At 36.9% G+C, this 17,030-nt stretch overlaps 1 long non-coding RNA gene across 1 annotated transcript in view; it reads right to left on the bottom strand.

Annotated features, from left to right (window-relative positions):
* Window positions 1–10,180: 10,180 nt before the first annotated feature.
* The window catches only part of LOC117803342, a 39,628-nt gene continuing 32,778 nt past the window's right edge, over window positions 10,181–17,030 (bottom strand). Inside the window, exon 11 of the long non-coding RNA XR_004627096.1 lies at window positions 10,181–10,702. This is a non-coding gene — a long non-coding RNA (uncharacterized LOC117803342). The remainder of the gene's footprint in view (window positions 10,703–17,030) is intronic.

Below are 17,030 nucleotides of genomic sequence, written 5' to 3'. Positions count from 1 at the left end.
CATTATCTTTTCTCCATTAAATTACCTTTGCCCTTTTGTGAAGGATCAGTTGACTTTATGTAAGTCTACGCTGAGTTCTTTACATTCTACCACAGACTTATGTGTCTATTCCTTTATCAGTATAATGTGACCTAAGTAAGCTTTGTAATAAGTCTTGATATGGGTAGTGTCAGTTCTCTGACTTTGTTCTTCGGTACTGTCCTAGCTATTCTGGGTCTTTTCACTTTTCTATATAAACTTTAGAATCAGTTTGTCAATACACGCAAAATAGCTTATGGGATTTTTATTGTGATTAAAATGAATTTATAGACTGAGTTGGGAAGAATTGACATCTGAATAATATCTGAGACTTCTAATCCATGACTATCTTTACGCTTATTTAGATCTTTGATTTCTTTCAGTAGAGTTTTATAATTTTCAGCATAGAGATCTTATACATATTTTCTTAGATTTATATCTAAGTGTTTCATTTTGGGGTGCTATTATTAATGGTCTTTTTCTTAAATTTCAAATTCCAATTGTTCATTGCTGGTATATAAGAAAACAATTGACTCTTGCATATTAACTGGTATCCTGTAAACTATGCTATAACCAGCTCTTAGTTCTAGGATTTTTTTTTCTTTTTTCTTTTTTTGGATTTTCTACAGAGACAATCATGTCATCTGTGAACAGTTTTATTTCTTCCTTCTCAATAGGTATTCTTTTCTTTCTTTCTTTGTGTTATTGAGCTATCTAGGACTTCTAGTACTACATTGAAGTGGTGAGAGAGAACTTTTTTACCTCATTCCTGATTAGGAGGAAAGCATCTAATTTCTTACTATTAAGTATGATATTAGCTGTAGGATTTGTTTGTTTGTTTTTGGTAAATGTTTTTTATCAAGTTGGGAATGTTCCTGTCTATTCCTAGTTTGCTGAGAGGTTTTTTGTTTTGTTTTTTGTTTTCGTTGTTGCTTTTTTTGTTTTTTAACTGAATGCATGCTTGTTGAATTTGGTCAAATGCTTTTTCTTCATCTATGAATATATTATACGATTCTTCTTGTAAAATCTTCATCATGCAAAATTTGGGGAGATCCTGGAGTTAAAACTCATGAAAGTGTGGGGGAAGCCACTAAGACTGGACTGCCAGGATTTTTTTTTTTTTTAACTCTCAAGCTACTCCAAACTCAGCCTCCAGCAATTCATTAAAATTAACATTTCATTCTTGTTATTAGCATACAGCTGCAGCAGCTTCTGTTCCTAGAGAGTTGGTTTCAGCTGTGATTCTTTATATTCACCTGTCTCTCAAGATTTCTGTCTCAGAAGGGCAGTCTGCTCTGTGACCTTAGTTCTCTGGTAAGTCTAATAAAAGTCACTTTAGTTTGTACAGATTTTTTTGAATAATGTTATCATTGGTGAATCCTATCAAACATTTAAAGAATTAATTCCAATCCTTCTCAAACTCTTCCAAAAAATAGAAGAGGATAGTTCAATATCCATAAGTCTATTTGATACACCACATTAACAAAATGAAGGATAAATATCATAAGATTGTCTCAATAGATGCAAATACAGCATTTGACAAAATTCAACAGCAATTTATAATAAAAACTTTCAACAAACTGGTTGTAGAGGGAACATACCTCAAAATAATAAAAGCCGTTTATGACAAGCCCACAGCTAACATCATACTCAACAGGGAAAAGCTCAAAACTTTTCTTCTAAAATCCAGAACAAGACAAGGATGTTCGCTCTCACCACTTTTATTCACTATAGTACTGGAAATCCTAGCTGGAATGATTAGGTAAGAAAAAGAAATAAAAGGCATCCAAATTGGAAAGGAAGAGGTAAAACTCTCACTATTTGCAGATGACATGGTTTTATATACAGAAAACCTAAAGACTCCACCAAAGAACTGTTACAACTAATAAATTCAATAAAGTTGCAGGATAAAAGATCAATATATAAAAATCAGTCATGTTTCCATACACCATTAACTATTGGAAAGATAAATTAAGAAAACAATCCCATTTACAGGGGTGCCTGGGTGGCTCAGTCATTAAGCATCTGCCTTTGGCTCAGGTCATGATCCTAGGGTCCTGGGATTGAGCCCCGCATTGGGCTCCCTGCTCAGTGGGAAGTCTGTTTCTCCCTCTCCCACTCCCCCTGCTTGTGTTCCCTCTCACTGTGTCTCTCTCTGTCAAATAAATAAAATCTTAAAAAAAAAAAGGAAATGAAAGACTTATACACTAAGAATAATAAGACATTGATGAAAGTAACTAAAGACACAAATAGATGGAAAGATATTCTGTGTTCATGGATTAGAGGAATTAATATTGTTAAAATGTCCATATTACCCAAAGCAATCTATAGATTCAGTCAAAATTCTCACGGCATTTTTCACTGAAATAAAAAAAATAATCCTAAAATTTGTATGAAACCATAAACAAAGCCATAAGAACAAAACCATAAGAACAAAGCTAGAGACATCACATGTCCTGATTTAAAACTATACTACAAAGCTACAGTAATTAAAACAGTATGTTTTTGACATAAAAATAGACACATAGATTAATAGAACAGAACAGAGTCCAGAAATAAATGTATACAGATATGGTCAATTAATTTATGACAAAGGAGCCAAGAATATACAAAGAGGAAAGGATAATCTCTTCAACAAACGGTGTTGAGAGAACTAGACAGCCACATGCAAAAGAGTGAAACTGGACCATGATCTTACACCATACACAAAAATCAACTCAAAATGGATTAAATACTTAAACATAAGACCTGAGCCCATAAAACTCTAGAAGGAAACATAGGAAACTCCTTGATATTAGTTTGGCAATGATTTGTTGGACTTAACACCAAAAGCAATAATAAATAAGTGAAACTACGTCAAACTAAAAAGCTTGTGCACAGCAAAAGAAACCATCAACAAGATGAAATGGCATACTATCAAATGGGAGAAAATATTTGAAGACCACATATCTGATAAGAAGTTAATATCCAGTATATATAAAAATTCATATAACACAATAGCAAAACAAACAATCCAATTAAGAAATGGGCAGAGGAACTGAATACACATTTTTCCCAGAGAAAATGTGCAAATGGCCAACAGGTACATAAAAATGTGCTCAACATCACTAATCATCAGGGAAATGCAAATCAAAACCATGAGACATCACCTCACTCCTGCTAGAATGGCTATCATAAAAAAAGACAAGAGGTAACAAGTGTTGGCAAGGATAGAGAGAAAAGGCAACTCTTGTACACTGTTGGTGGGAATGCAAATTGATACAGTCTCTGTGGAAAGCGGTGTGGAGGTTCCTCAAAAACTTGAAAATGGAACTACCATATAATTTTGTAACCCTGCTTCTGGGTATACCTTCAAAGGAAGCAAAAACAAGTTACTGAAAATATATATTGAAAATATATACCATATTTATTGCAGCATTATTCATTGTAGCTAAGATGTGGAAACAACCTTAGTGTCTGTCAACAGGTGATTGGCTAAAAAAGATGTGGTATAGATAATGGAATATTATTCAGCCATGAAAAGAAGGAAATCTTGTCATTTGCGACAACATGGATGGACCTTGAGGGCATTATTCCAAGTGAAATAAGCCAGACATAGAAAGACAAATACTGCATGTTATCAGTTTTATGTGGAGTCTTCTTTTTTTAAATATTTTACATATGTATGTGTGTACGTACGTATGTATGTATGTATGTATTTAGAGTGCATGAGCTGGGGGAGGAGCAGACCAAGAGGGAGAGAGAGAATCTCAAGCAGACTCCAGACTGAGTGCAGAGCCTGACACAGGGCTTGATCTCAGGAGCCTGAGATCATGACCTGAGCTGAAATCAAGAATCAGACGTTAAACTGACTGAGCCAACCAGGTGCCCCATATGTGGAGTCTTAAAAAAAAAAAAAAGATAAGTGTATGAAGTGATGGATGTATTAATTAACTAGATGGGGGAAATCTTTCCATAATGTATACATAGACCACCATGATGCACACTTTAAATATATTATAATTTTATATACAATTATACCTTAATAAAGCTGAAATTTAAAAAAGAAAGAAGAGAAAATTAGAGAATCTGCAGTGAAAATGCTTTTTAGAAGTATTAAGGAAGAGGTCTAAAAACTAGCGTAAAGGATTCATTAGATACAGTTGTAAAGGAATTCTTTTAGAAGCCACAATAGGGTGCTGTATCAGTCCTTTGTCTTGATTTCTAAGACTCTACTATGAATAGAGAGAGACTTCACAGTCTCTCATGGGTGGCCATGATTTTTCCCATCTGGAGCTGACCAGAGCTGATCATCATGATCTAAAGATATAATTGTGATGCTTCCTGTGCTATAGAGCAGTGAAAATTACACTGTTGCTAATGAGCAGTCAGGAAAACACCAGAGAACCAAGAAACATGTGTTTTCTCAGGCTCAAACCTCTGGAGAATCCTCCTAGATCTATAATGCGGTGATCATTCTAAACACCCCAATATGCAGAAACCTCTGCTAAAGTGGGTAGGGGCACATAATTCACACTTCTTGATAAGGGTCCTGGAAATCTAAAGTCATGATAATCTTATTTAGCTCATTCCAATGTTAAGCTCTTTCCTGCCATACCTCTTTCACCTAAAATATTGCTGTATCGTCCTCTCACTTCCTTCTCTACCTTTGTGTTACCTGGAGTCTAACATATTTTTTCTTAGTGTTAATCATGTAAGGAAAGTTTAAAAAGCTAAAGTAAATCTGTAGACATGGTTGGCTTCCCCAAATAAAAATCCCATACAGCCCTAGGTACCTCCATTATCCGGTGTCCTGTCTATTCTTCCCGAGATCTTAATGTACGTCATATATTGATCCCCGAAGATCTGAGTAAAGGCCCTTCAGTCTGAGGTAACACTTGCAATTTGCTTGCTCATTTTACAGTTCTACATCTACTTGCAAAAAACTAACTCTGGAAGTTTGATAAGAAAAAATTTAAAGAATCCCAAATACAATCCTGTCACATTCTTTTTTATCGTATCTAGGTAAATGCCTATTTCGGCCTATCTATCATAGAGAAGGTAGAATATTTTTCAACAAAGGTGACATTATTTCAAACCCTATATCTCCCATGCTCTCTTCCAAAACACCACTAAGTCACCTGTTCACACACATCTCTTCTTTTTGAAAGAAAGTTTTGGTACAGGGCAGCCTTTTAGGTGACTATTGATTTTTTTTCCTCAGCGTTTGATGTTTCAATGGTAGTCGGCCTCAGTATTCGCAATGCTTTGTCAGTGTCTCAAGTTATGTTTGGAAAAGAACTTGTCCCAATTCTCCACTTTGCCTCCACTTTATGCAGCTGGTGGTGTCATGGAAATTCTCTTCCAGGTAAACATGAAGAAACCCTAAGGCGATAATACTTGCCCTTCAGTTGGAGTAATTACCTGGCCTTTACCAGTTGTAGACTTTTGGGTGTTGAGAGGAATCATTCGACAGGTTCTTTTTAAAATAGGCAATGATTCTTTAAAGGATGAAGCCCCATTTCATAACATGCAATTTTGTAAACCACTCTGTTTAGAAAACCGGGCTCCCTCTGGTTTCCCAGCGCCGGTAGCTCCGCTTGACGCATGAGGTTGGGGCTGCGTCGGTCATGCCACTTTAGATTACTGGATCTCACAGGATGCTACAAGGCAGACACACCCCAGGCTGACTCACTGAGTGGGAAGTTTAAAAAGATGGTTTTCCTCAGCCATCAATTAGATAAACCACATTTTCCAGGAGAAAAACAGCATCTTGAAAAGTTCTTTACAAACAAAGCTCCCTTGCTCATAATGCTTTTGGTCATGTTTTCTTGTGAAGGGAAGTATGACTTTAACCTTAATTGCACTTACAAATTAGCAAGTAAGATATAATGCCACCCTTTCCCCCTTTCCTTCCTTCCTTCTTTCCTTTTTTTTTTTTTTTTTTCTTCCTCAGAAGGAGATACTTTCATGATTTTAGCTCTGGTAAAATTAGAGCATTCTTCCTCTTTGCCTTTCCCCTCAAAGCTGTGGTTTTGACCAACCACGTGGTGAATAAGTTATAGATGCAGGCCCAAGTTCTGTTTCTTCTGTTCTGGTTACTCTTCTTTATACATTTTCTTTCTACCTTTTATTGGAACATTCTTGAAAAGGCATGAGGAGAAGGCATTTATAGATTGTGCCTTTTTGAAAATGGTAATTTGGATTTAAGATGTATGTCAAGAAGCAAATAGTGATTTGAACCACCTTGTCTTCTGTTTTTCCAGTGCTGGCTGCATGTGTGGAAAGTACTGGGTAAGAGTCTCCAGTTGTACTATACAGTTCTGAAGGACACAGGACAGGAATATTTGTGGTTTCTATCTCCTGGTGTAAAATGTACCTAACGCACACTGAGTGACATATTCAAAAGCAGACCTTCTTTATCATATAAAAGAATGAGAGAAAAACCATGCACTCAAATATTTTGCACAAAACAGGACATAGGAAGCATTGTCCTGTTGGACAATAAGTGAGCAATACAGTCACCTTGCCGTGGGTGCTTACCTGAAGGGAAGGATGACCTGTGGGCATCCTTAGGTCAGCTCACAAAAGGACTTCATGGTATTATATGGTGCTGATAGAGCAAAGGCTGAGCAGACTTTGGATACTGATTTTGCTTCTCATATCCAAGTTTTGAAGGTCCGTCATAGGCATCCACCCTACCTGCCTCCATCTTTCTCTCTTTCCCAGCTAAGACAATCTACCAAAAGCTTATGATTAACTGTTAGGCTCTTTCAGACAGCTGTAGGAACCCGTTTTAGAAGTCAGTGATGAACACTGTTTTTGATGAATATTTCATCACAACCATCCTAATATTCTCTAAGGTAATAGATGGATTGGGGAAATTCATGAACAAGGAAAAGCAAAGGAAAAAAAGAAAGTCACATTAACATGTTCTAAAATTTCACAATGCACCTAAGACTCCAGAGGATCTAACATAAGCTTTTTTCCCCAATACATTTGATTTTGAGTAACATGTTAACATCATGTTTTCAAAAAGTGCTAGGTTCCCTCAGACTCTCTCCTGACTTTTGGGCCAGCATCCAGAATTGGTTAAGACATCCACTAAGAGGTAACAGGTAGGTTTTTAAAAAGTAACTAAGGTGATTTAGCAATAAATGACAGCATTATTGGGTCCTACACCCCAAAAGAAAGTAGATAGACCTATTATTTAATGTTATGTCAAAGAAACAGGGGACCCTGATGAGGGACCTAGCTAAGACCTTAAATAGCTAAGACCTCTGACTGGGTAACTTCTCTTGCTAGTTAGTTAATGATTACCTTTTCTTCCTAAAGTGTTAAAACTCTGGGTCCTAACCTATTTTGAGTTGTCTGTAGACTAAGTTTTCTTTTTTTTTTCCACAGCAGAATTTTGAAGTGTCCTTGAAAAGCACTCCTGGGTAAAAAATGGTAAGAATGAAACAACTGACTGCCCATTCCCTTCCTGGGAGTTCCCTATACAGACCCTCAACTCTGCTCACCCTAACATCCCAAATCTCAGCTCCATCTAGTTATGTGCTCCTGAAAAATCTACATAATCAAGACAACTTGGCCCATTCAAAGCTTGTTGTCCAACTGCAACTTGATCCTGAATACTTTTGGAAATAATGCTCTACTCCCAACTTAGCATTCCTCCTTAACCATCCTACTTTCCTGTCATCACTGTCATTTTGTTTGCCTTTAAAAATGTAGTTATAACATGACTTCCTTATTTGTCCTGGGTAAATTGATATAGACAACATATATTAAGCACTTACTATGTTCTAGTAGCTATCATCACAACGAGGCTTGAGATAGGAACCATAATTATCCACATTTTACAGATGTGGAAGATAGTTTCTGAAGGTCACTAGTAGGAGGCAGCTGGAAGTGGCAGAGTTGGCTTACTAACCATGGTTGTCCCTCTCTAGGATCCCAACCTCTAAAGCACCTATAAACTATACTTATCTTTCTTTATTCTCTTCTGATAAAAAATAGGTGTATCTTGAGGGCACGTGAGGTGATGAGGACTGGGTGTTGTATGCAACTAATGAATTGTTGAACACTATATCAAAAAATAATGATGTGCTATATGTTGGCTAATGGACCAAAATAAAAAAAGATAGATGTATCTTCTCTGAGCCCTGTATGATACTTATATTTTTATTATACATTTGTTATCAGAATCCTGTTCTCTGAAATTCTCAGTAATTACATTAGTCTTTCTTGTGAAGAGGTTTTTTGTTTTGTTTTGTTTTTTGTTTTTTTTAAGTAGGCTCCATGCCCAGCGTGGAGCCCAATGCAAGGCCTAAACTCATGACCCTGAGATCAAGATCTGAGCTGAGATTAAGAGTTGGACACAATGTACTAAGCCACCCAGGTGCTCCCTGTCAAGTAATTTCTTTTTTTTTCTTTTTTTTTTTTTTAAAGATTTTTTATTATTTATTCGACAGAGACAGAGACAGCCAGCGAGAGAGGGAACACAAGCAGGGGGAGTGGGAGAGGAAGAAGCAGGCTCACAGCAGAGGAGCCTGACGTGGGGCTCGATCCCACAATGCCGGGATCACGCCCTGAGCCGAAGGCAGACGCTTAACCGCTGTGCCGCCCAGGTGCCCCCCTGTCAAGTAATTTCTAATAAGATGTTAGGAATTCTGCTATAGAAGCAGAAATATTCAGTAATCTCTAACCACTGTTGGCGGAAATTCAGTAAGTATATTCACCCTCAAAGATAATGATGTTGGTATAATTCACTAAAGTAAAAGTACTATGATTCACCTGCCAGTGAATTAGTGTCTCAGAAAATACCAATTTTCCTGGAGTAAAGATGATTCAAAGTCAATAAAAATTTTTCCACAAAGAAAACATCAGACCCAGACAACTTTACAGAATAGTTCTACCACACATTCAAGGGAAAAATAATTTCAATGTTTCACAAAACTCTTCTAAGAGAATAGAGAAAGAGAAAATACATCCTACCTCATTTTATGATGAGCATTTTGATGTTCAAGCCTGACCAGAACAAATTATACAAATTACATAACAACTACACTTTTGAACAAAAATGCAAAATATTAGTAATTAAATAAAATATTGGCAATCTATGTATAGTAAAATATAAGAAGTTAAAACATCATCAGTAAGGAAAGTTTATCTTTGGGTTGCAATGTTGGTTTAATAATAAATCAATTAATATAATTTATCAAATTGTTAAAGGGAGGAAGACAGATTATTATCTTAATAATAAAGCATTTAGAAAAAGCATTTAAGAAGTCAATATCCATAAAGACCTAAATGTAAGAGCTGGAATCATAAAACTTCTAAGAGAAGACGTAGGTAGTCATCTCTTGGACATCACCCTTAGCAACATATTTATGGATAAGTCTCCTTAGGCAAAGGAAACGAAACTCCTGCGACTACACCAAGGTAGTAAGCTTTTTTGCACAACAAATGAAACTGTCAATGAAACAGAAAGGAAACCTAGTGAATGGAAGAAGATATTTACAAGTGATATATCTGATAAGAGATTAATACCAAAATATATAAAGAACTTACACAACTCGACAACAAAAAAAAAACTGATTAAAAAATTGACAGAGGATCTGAAAAGACATTTTTCCAAATAAGACATATAGATGACAAAAAGATGTTCAACATTAGTAATCATCAGGGAAATGTAAATCAAAACCATAATGAGGTATCACCTCACATCGGTCAGAATGGCAAGTATCAAAAAGATAAGAAATAAAAAATGTTGGTGAGGAGGTAGAAAAGAAGGAACCCTTGTACACCGTTGGTGGGAATGGAAATTGGTGCAGCCACTCCAGAAAACAGTTTAAAGTTTTCTCAAAAGATTAAAAATAGAAATACCATATGATCCAGTAACTCCACTATTGGGTATTTACCCCATCAAAATGAAAACACTAATTTGAAAGATATATGCACCCCTATGTTTATTGCAGTGTTATTTACAGTAGCCAAGCTATAGAAGCAACCCAGTGCCCACTGATAGATGACTAAAGAAGATGTAGTCTATATATATATGATATATATAATGGAATATTAATCAGCTATAAAAACGAGATTTTACCATTTGTGACAACATGGATGCAATTAGAGAATATTACGCTAAGTGAAATAAGTCATACAGAGAAAGATAAATGCCATATAATTTCACTTATACATGGGATCCAGAAAACAAAAGAACAAACAAACAAAATCCAAATAGACTCCTAAATACAGAGAATAAACTGGTGGTTTGAGATGGGTGGAAAGCTGAGCAAAACAGATAAAGGCGATTAAGAGGTACATACTTCCAGTCATAAAATAAATAACAGAGATGAAAAGTACAGCATTGGGAAAATAGTCAACAATACTATAATAATGTTGTATTGTGACAGATGATTACATTTATTGTGAGAACTAAGTAATGTAAAGAATTGTTGAACTGATATGTTGTACATCTGAAACTAAAATAACATTGTATGTTAATTATACTTTGATAAAAATATTCATTATGCATACATGATGTAAAAAATATTTTTTATAGCTATAAGCAAGCTATAGATGCAGTGAACCTCCAATAAAAATCACGAAAATGATTGTAGATGGCACTGTGGGGCTGCAGGGCCTCGTCAGCATGTGTCAGCAGGAGATGGTAGAAGACGCATGGAACTGGACTCTGAAGGTGCTGGAAGGAGACAGATGATCAAATTAGAGATAAAAAGAGAGAGATTTTTGATTTGGGAGCACATTTCTACCTTACACAACTTAATCTCTTAACAAGGATTCTAGGAGACAATGTTAATACACAGCTAGGATAATTCTTGAATGCCTAGAAAAACCAACAGCACCCACCAAGTGAGGGAGATGTGCCAGAATTGCCGTAGCAGGAAGTGGAGGAAGGGGTCAAAAGTTCACAGAAGTAGACACTCAAAAGTGGGTATAGTATAAAGACCAAAAATCCTATCAGCTGACTGTTCTACAGGAGGGCCTGGAAGACACTCCATTTATTAGAACAATAAAGAATGTGCTTATGAGACAGACACCAGCATCACTGAGAAGCTCTTTCTCTTTAAGGCTGGAATTGTTATCGCAGACCTGGGCTCACAGATAACAATGGGGATGATCCCCAAATACTAGAGGCCAGGAGGTGTGGCTTAACCATCAGAATGGAGGTGGGCACAGTTATCACAAACAATGGTAGGTTACAGTGGCAGCCAGGAGCAGCCACGGAGATATTTAATAGAATACAGTCTCCCTACGTGCCCAAGAGATGGACACTACTCTGACCTAGGCACACTGGGCTTAAGTAGAGGCTGGGTGACCAGAAGATAGGATCCTACACCACCACAGCACTCAGTAGTCATTTTTCTTGCCTCAAGTCTTGCCTCAAAGGAGGTAAAAGTCATTTGCCAGTGGGGGAAGGGGAAAACCCAAACATGTAGAGGAATGTTGGGCACAGGGATGAAGTTGACCTGAAGCGGTAAATGGTTCTCCTTTTGGGACAAGGGCATACAGAAGTGAAGGAATAAAAGGAATCCTGACCCAGGTCCAGCTCACAGAGTGTCCACTGAGGCTATGGATTCAGTCAGCAGTCATTTCTCTTAGTCCTGAATTTAAAATGGAAACAGTATACTTGGTAGTTGGCATAATCTTCACATTTATTTTTTGATTTGTAGAAGGCCAAGTTGAAACCTCTGAATGTTCTCTCCTTTCTCCCACCAAAATAGCAAGTTACAAACAATATTGTGTCTTAGAGTTGAGGGCGGATGCCAGACATGAGTGCTGCCCTGAAAGTCCTAAAGTGTGCAGAGTTGCTGGTCTCTGCCATACACTCATTTCTTAAAGAGTTATTTATTTATTTTATGGGGGAAGGGGCAGAGGGAGAGAGAGAGAATCCCAAGCAGACTCCCTGCTGAGCGTGTGGTCCTACATGGGGCTCAGTCTCACAACCCTGAGATCATGACCTGAGCAGAAATCAAGAGTTGGTCACTTAACTGACTGAGCCTGCCAGGCACCCCTGCTATACACTCATTTAATTCACTTTTGTGGTCCTTACAGAAACTAGATGGATCCTGGTGGATGATAGCAGTCTACTGCAAACTCAACCATGGGGTACTCCCAGTCATAGGTGCTGTGTCAGATGAGGCATCTGTGAGGGCAGATTAACACACACTTAGGTGCATGGTATTTTTAAAAAAATTTATTTTGCTTATTTATTTTTAAAAGATTTTATTTATTTATTTGAGAGTGAGAGAGACAGCACAAGCAGGAGGAGCAGCAGAGAGAGAGGGAGAAGCAGACTCCTCACTGAGCAGGGAGCCCGACTTGGACCCTGGGATCATGACCTGAGCCGAAGGCAGCCGCTTAACTGAGCCACCGGGCGTCCCTGTACGTGGTATTTTAAATTCACATGATAACACTTATTGGTGAGCATTCCCAATATAAGAAATGCTAACTGCCAGCAGATGAATGGTGTAAACAATGGACCCAGCCAGCCTCTGCCACTGGTCACTTCAGGGCTAGCACAATGGACTCAAGAATGAAGTAGCTGGTGGTGGCAGGGATGGAGGCTGTGCATGGGTCCAACACCAAGTGCTCCTAGTCATCAAGGCTGGGCAAGCTACTGCTGCTACCAGATGTTCAACCTTCTAGCAACAGAAAGCTATCCTGAACCCCCTGATTCCTGGAGAACATATCATGAAGAACAAGCAGCCACTTGGGGGTAAATTGATTACAGTGGATCTGCCGTGGCTTGAATTGTGGTTCCCAAATATATATGCTGAGGTTCTAACATGTGGTATCTGTATATGTGTCCTTGTTTGGAAATATGGTCTTTGAGGGTGTAATTAAGATGTAAGTTAAGAGGAGGTGGAGTAGAGCGGGTCCTTAAACCAATATGACTGGTATCCTTATAAGAAGAGACAAAGAGATACAGAGGCAGACACAGATAGGAGAACACATGTGAAGACACAGACACGTGGGGGTAAGATAGCCATGTGATGACAGAGGGAGATAAGGAGTAACGTAGCTGTAAACTAAAGAACATGAAGGACTGCCGACAGCCACAAGAAGATAGGAGAGAGAGCCATGACCATGCAATACCTTGATTATAGACTTGCAGACTGCAGATTTATGAGAGAATAATTTTCTGTTGTTTTAAGCCATCTAGTTTGTGATAATTTGTTATTGTAGCCCTAGAAAATTAACACAGGACCTCTTTTCTACCCTTTCCTTTTCCTTTCCTTTCCTTTCCTTTCCTTTCCTTTCCTTTCCTTTCCTTTCCTTTCCTTTCCTTTCTCCTTTCCTTTTTCCTTTCCTTTCCTTTCCTTTCCTTTCCTTTCCTTTCCTTTCCTTTCCTTTCCTTTCCTTCTTTCCTTTCCTTTCTAAAAAGATTTTATTTATTTATTTGACAGAGAGCCAGCGAGAGTGGGAACACAAGCAGAGGGAGTGGAGAGGAAGAAGCAGGCTCCCAGTGGAGCAGGGAGCCTGATGCGGAGCACGATCCCAGGACTCTGGGATCACTCCCTGAGCCGAAGGCAGACGCTTAATGACTGAGCCACCCAGGCGCCCCCACAGGACCACTTTCACCCTTGGCAGGGGCAGCAGTTTATCTCATCTAGAACTGATACATATAATGGGTATAGTTCACCTTTCCTGCTTGCAGGACCTTGGCCAGCACATCTTTTGCAACTCCCATACCCGGTTTTGACAGTAAATGGATAAGTACAGGAGTCATGTCCTAAGAAGGCCTTGATAATCACAGTCTCAGATATTTATGGATAAGGGGCTGAGTGATGCTTTCTATAAGTCACCTAGACTAGCAGAGGTGCGAGAAGAGGAGGAGAGGGATCTAGAAAAGGTGGTGGAGAAAGGGAATTATAAATTACATCTTCAAAACTTAGGTAGTTGAGTAATTAGCACAGTCTATAGTCAATTTCATTAGTCTTCCTTTTGTCTGAATTAGTCTGAATTCCCTCAGAAAAGAGGACAAGCAGAATCCTGAAAGGGCTCAGCTATAGTGGATGTAGTATACTACATAATCGCGAAGGCACTCATTTCCCACGCGGCTGGAGTATTGACAGCTGACAGTTTGTAATTGGCTCTCTATAAGAATTGCTTTTGGCTGAAGGAACTGCCTTACCCAATGTTATATTCCCTTCGCATAAGTAGCCTACATGCAACATTCGGTAGATGTGGGCATTAAAAGGCCTGGTTCCTTTACCTCAGTTTGGGAGATCTCTGAAGGGCACCCCCAGTTCCAGGGCTCCCCATGATATCCACTGAGGCCTCTAACAAGCTGAACCACAATTAAACTTCTTTCTCTGCCCCATCCTGCTTGTCTTGCTCCTTCTCAAGTATAGACTGTAAGGCATAAGATCCTGCACATGAGCCCCATTTCAGAGTCTATTTCCCAAGAAAACCCAGGCAGGCCAAGACAAGATTTACTGTGAAGGAAAGACATTCCATACTTATATACTGGGAGAACAAATATTGTTAAAATGTCCATACTACCCAAAGCAATCTACAGATTTAATGCAATCCCTCTCAAAATACCAATAGCATTTTTCACAGAACTAGAAAACATAATCCTAAAATTTATATGGAGCCACAGACAGCCCTGAATAGACAAAATAATCTTAGAACAAAACTGGAGGTATCACAATCCCAGATTTCAAGATATATTACAAAGCTGTAGTAATCAAAACAGTATGGTACTGGCACAAAAACAGGCGCATAGATCAACAGAACAGAATAGAGTCTAGAAATAAAACCACGATTATATGGTCAATCTACAACAATTGAAGCAAGAATAAACATTGAGAAAGACAGTCTCTTCAATAAATGGTGCTGGGAAAACTGGACAGCTACATGTAAAAGAATGAAACTTGACCACTTCCTTACACCATACACAAAAAAAAATTCAAAATGGATTAAGGACCTAAATGTGAGACCTGAAACCATAAAAATCCTAGAAGAGAGCACAGGCAGTAATTTCTCTGACAATGGCCATAGCAACATTCTTCTAGACACATATATCTAGAGGCAAGGGAAACAAAAACAAAAACAAAAACAAAGAAACAAACAAAACCTACTGGAACTACATCAAAATAAAAAACTTCTGAACGGCAGAGGAAACAATCAACAAAACAAAAAGACAACCTACTGAATGGGAGAAGATACTTGCAAATGATACATCCACTAAGGGGTTAGTATCTAAAATATTTAAAGAACTGATACAACTCAACACTAAAAAACCCAAACAATTCAATTAAAAAATGGACAGAGACATGAACAGATATTTCTCCAAAGAAGACATACAGATCAACAACAGACACATAAAAAAAGTTCAATATCACTAATAATCAGGAAAATGTGAATCAAAACCACAATGAGATATCGCCTCACACCTCAGAATGGCTAAAATCAAAAACACAAGAAACAAGTATTGGTGAGGATATGGAGAAAAAGAACCCTTGTGACTGTTGGTGGGAATGCAAACTGGTACAGTCACTGTGGAAAACAGTATGGAGGTTCCACAAAAAATTAAAAATAAAATTGCCATATGATCCAGTAATTCCACTATTGGATATTAAGTAAAGAATATGAAAACCCCAATTTAAAAAGATATATGTACCCCTATGTTTATTGCAGCATTATTTTCAGTAGCCAAATTATGAAAGGAACCCAAGTATCCATTGATAGATGGATACAGAAGATGTTGTGTGTATATATACACACACACATACATACATATATTGAGTTGTATATATTTATACACACACATACACACACACATACACACACACACACACACGCACACACACAGGAATATTATTCTGCCAAAAGAAAGAAAGAAACCTTGTTATTTGCAAAAACACAGATGAATCTAAAGGGTATAATGCTAAGGGAAATAAGTCAGTCAGGGAAAGAAAAGTACCATGTGATCTCACTTATATGTGGAATTTAAAAAACAAAACAGACAGACAAAGAAAAAAGAGACAAACAAAAATAAAGGACTTTTAATATAGAGAACAAACTGGTGGTTACCAGAGGGGGGACGGTTGGGTGCATAGGTGAAATAGGTGATGGGGATTAAAAAGTGCTCTTATTGCAATGAGAACTGAGTAATGTACAGAATTGTTGAATCATTATATTGTACACCTGAAACTAATATGACACTGAATATTAATTATATTGGAATTAAAAGTAAAAAAAAGAAAATATGGGACAATACATATGAATAAAAAGATTTACTGTGGAACTTGAGAAACTGATCCTAAAATTTATATTAAAGTGCAAAATCCAAGAATAATCAAGAAATTCTTAAACATAAAACAAAGTTGGAAAATGGGTGATGGTGCTGAGGGGGACTGCACTATCAGATATCAAAATTTACTATAAAAATGTAGGAAATAAGACAGCTAATTTTGCTACACATAAAATTCAAGTGGATTAGTGATTTATTTGTAAAAGACAAAGCTAAAAAACTTTCAGATGACAACATGGAGAATATCTTTATGAATCAGGGTAAGGAAAAATTTCCTAAATAAGACACAGAAAAGCATAAACTGTAAGGAAAAGATTAATAAGTCTGACTATGTTAAAATTAAGAATTTCTTATCTACAAAAGTCACATAAACAAAATGAAAAAGTAATTCACAAACTAGAAAAATATAGTTGAATTCATAAACCTCAGAAGTTTAGTATCCAGGATATATATGCATATATATATATAAATGTATAAGTATGTAATATTATATATAATATCTAGATATATTTATACCTATAAGTATAGATATATTTATCTCTCTACATTATATATAATATTACATATAAGTATATAATTATATTTGTATAAACATATCTATCCACATAAATATATCTATATGTATTATACATAATAAATATTTATAAATTTATATATATAAACTCTACATAAACATATACATATATGTGTATATATATAAATTACACATATATACATATATATAAACTATATATATTATATATAT

Source organism: Ailuropoda melanoleuca, chromosome 1 (genome assembly GCF_002007445.2).
Source record: "Ailuropoda melanoleuca isolate Jingjing chromosome 1, ASM200744v2, whole genome shotgun sequence".
In the NCBI taxonomy this organism is placed as follows: domain Eukaryota; kingdom Metazoa; phylum Chordata; class Mammalia; order Carnivora; family Ursidae; genus Ailuropoda; species Ailuropoda melanoleuca.
The sequence above is the reverse complement of the archived record's forward strand: the minus strand, read 5'-3'. Positions and strand labels throughout refer to the sequence as shown.